Source organism: Miscanthus floridulus, chromosome 14 (assembly GCF_019320115.1).
Source record: "Miscanthus floridulus cultivar M001 chromosome 14, ASM1932011v1, whole genome shotgun sequence".
Classification (NCBI taxonomy): domain Eukaryota; kingdom Viridiplantae; phylum Streptophyta; class Magnoliopsida; order Poales; family Poaceae; genus Miscanthus; species Miscanthus floridulus.
In genome coordinates, this window is record NC_089593.1 from 57,056,727 (window position 1) to 57,060,206 (window position 3,480).

Below are 3,480 nucleotides of genomic sequence, written 5' to 3' on the forward strand. Positions count from 1 at the left end.
CTGTGTTTGCAGCCTACTTTAGTACCTAGATGTGATCACCTATAAAACGAATTAGTTGGAGCACATATCAAATCCTTAAGGATATTGTATTTCTCTGTATGGTTGCCATGTGGAAGTGCACATAAATAGTGATGGTAGAAGAAATTAGATGCGTTGATATAGTACACACCAGCGGCAAACGATGATTGGTACCACCGGTGACACTTTCCCCTCCTCCCCCGATTGCATCCCCCATACTCCTTCCCCTTGCCATAGACTCCAGATGCTGTCGCCAGTGGTCATTCTAGGCGCCATGGGTATAGGAAAGACGAAGCTATCAATCGATGTGTGCAAGGCGATTGGTGGCAAAGCGGTAAACACCGACAAGATGCAAATCTATGCTGGCCTCAACATCACAACCAACAAGGTCAATCTAAGTAACCAACACGGTATTCCTCATCACCTTATCGGAACGGTTTCAGCAATTAGTGATGATTTATCCATACCTTAGTTTCGATCTATTGCAACTACAACTTCAGCGTCTATTGCAAGGCGTGGCCATGTGCCAGTTTTGGTAGGTGGGTCAAACTCACTAATCCATGGGTTTCTTGCTGAACAATATGATCCCTACATTGGTGATCCCTTCGCAAATGCAAGGTATCGGCCAAATTTGAGGTTTAAGAGCTGCCTCTTGTGGCTCCATGTTGATGAGTTGGCTCTCAATGAATATTTGAATCGCCGTATTGATGATATGGTTGATGATGGCCTAGTTGAGGAAATCAAAGAGTATTATGATACTATGTCCATTGGCAAGATCGATAGCCACAATGGGTTGGCCAGGGCAATTGGTGTGCGAGAATTGAAGGAATATTTTACTGGACATAGGGGGCTTTCTGCCTGCATAGATGAGATGAAGGTGAATACACAAGCCCTTGCCAGATCACAAACTAAAAAGATTTGCCACATTGCTGGCGTTTGGGGTTGGCCTGTTCGTGCCCTAGATGCCACAGAAGCCATGTGTGCACGTCTCAATGGATCAAGCCAAATTGTAGAGGACATAATATGGGAACACTACGTCAGTCTCCCTGCTCTTGCCACCATTAATGATTTTTTGCATACTTGATGCATTGAGTTTGTCAGAGTCAGTACCAGTGCACACAAACTAAGATGCATATGCTTGCCACTTCCTCCCTGAAATTCATTATCAAGTAATTTAGGTGATGGCCTCTGGTAGCCAAAGCGTGGACTACTGCCTGAATCACCTCCATGGGACTCGGACCTATAGAATTATATGTTGTCTGGAAACATTTGACCTACCCTTGTACTAATCTATGGGGCAACAACAGTGAATCATATGGTTGTATGTACCTTAAAGTTCTACCCTCTTTATGATGAATTGTGTAAGGATATAAAAATCCCAAGCAGCAATAATGTATGTGCTAATTTATACTCGTTGGTTGCATAGTTAAGCACACGATGCCAGACAGGTACATTAGGGACTATGTCCATACTGCCAATGATAGTTGGGATGGGTGCGATTTACCTAGCTGACTAAAGACGCTAATCTATAACCTGTTCGGGAGATGAAATTACTCATCAAATAGCACCATACCCATTAGCACAATATTTATGGGGAGCATATAGAGACACACATACATACACGCGGGTGTGTGTGCGTTCATACGTGCATATAATTTCACATGCAAAATATAGGTATTCATAGTAACATATTAACTGAGCCAATATTGGGTCAAAGCACATACTATGATTTATTATACAACCTAGACGGTGGGAAGGTGCACACTTGAGACACATAAAAATTACATTCTAGGGCACGGACAATTCTAGATACTATAATATATAGTGCCATTTGCCTAACACAACATTCCAGATGGACTAAAATGTCCCCCTGTTGGGGGGAGCATTATGCATGCTAGTACGAGGTAGATTTGCTAGGTGGTACGCGGTCTGTGATAGATATTGATGCGACAAATATAATTGAAGGAGATTATTAGGGTAGCCTAAGGCCTCATCCGCACTGGACTGAACTGGATGGTGGCATCATCATTTGATTGAATTCCTGCGAGAGATTACACAAACACATGTAAATGGATTGCCAAATTAGGAGAGATATGTAACGTGAAGCTAAAATTGGATAGTAAATAGCTAGGTAGCACGTGTACCACTCATTTAACATTAGCCAGACTAACACCAATGGTGTTCTCCTGCAAAATGTTGATTAGCTCGCGAGCAAGACCTCCATATCGTATCTCTGGTGCTTCTGCTCCTGTGTACGTAACTGATTGACTTTGTATGCCTGTCACTGCAGCACTGGACTTTAGGGGAAGGATGTTACTGTATCTTGCACAGATGGAGCTCAGACGCTCCAAAAGAGCCTTATGGGCATTGAATAAGGCATCCTTCTCCACACTCAATTCTCGATATGTGGTCTGAAGGTATTGTGACCAGTACATATAATAGTGTAAGTGCCTACTTGTTTCTAAGAGTGGATCATAACTTATATCCCTGACCCATATATTTAAACGTGACATGAGGTGGAAAATTGCTAATTCAGAAACATTTTCTTCTGCCTCATAACCGGTTCTGCAAGGAACACCTCGGAAGTTATCAAGCGCCGTGCCTCTTGTACCATCTTTAGAAGGGATTTCAACGCTAAGCCAGGCCATCCTTTTAGAGTTCTCCATCTCTACCACCCCTGCAGTACGAATAGTTGCGCCTATGCTGGTAATGATTTGGCGCAGGATGTCCTTGCGCGAGATAACAACTACAAGAGGTTCCTAAAAAAGAATAAAAAATATGTATATAGGAGTAGATGAGTAGATACAATGGGTTATGAGATCATGAAAACAATTACCACCTACCTGCATTTACGCCTAGCCATTTACATGCTAGGTAATCACTAACAAGAACATGTGCAATGCATGAAATAATAGCTACTACCAAGGTGGGCATACGAAACGGTGTTGGCTGTGCCTAATAACGTTAAAGTGTACCTGGGTTACGGAATCACTTGACTGTACTCTCTGGGAGCCCTGTGGCATTGGCTCCCCGTTCGTGCTCTTCCCCTTGTCCATGTTACCGCTACTCATTCTGCCATTTGTCAGACGTATGTAACAATGATTTTTTATGATGAGCATATTTCTTAAGAAAAGGTGTACGCGATTAAAACTCGCATATATATTCGACTCGCTATCATCTAAAGGAAACAACACATGACCACACTTCACTTGTATCCACTTGTTTATTCAGAGCTACCAGTTCCCATGCTCATATGCAAAAATAGATGTAGCACTGAACGAAGGAGATTCGAAGTATAAAAATGAATAGAAATGTTGGGCAGAGAAACCTATGTCTAGCTTGGCCTATGCACGTGGGCACGTGGCACAAACAGTGCACTTTTGCTGGTGGGAACGAATGTGAAAATGTTGGAAAGCTGAGCCCTTGTTTAGTTCCATCACTTTGGATTTTAGGGTTACTGTA

The 3,480-nt window shown here is 42.6% G+C and overlaps 1 pseudogene; it reads left to right on the forward strand.

Moving 5' to 3' along the window:
- The first annotated feature begins 262 nt into the window (after window positions 1–262).
- LOC136503480 (adenylate isopentenyltransferase 1, chloroplastic-like) lies at window positions 263–1,102 on the forward strand (annotated as a pseudogene).
- Window positions 1,103–3,480: the final 2,378 nt, after the last annotated feature.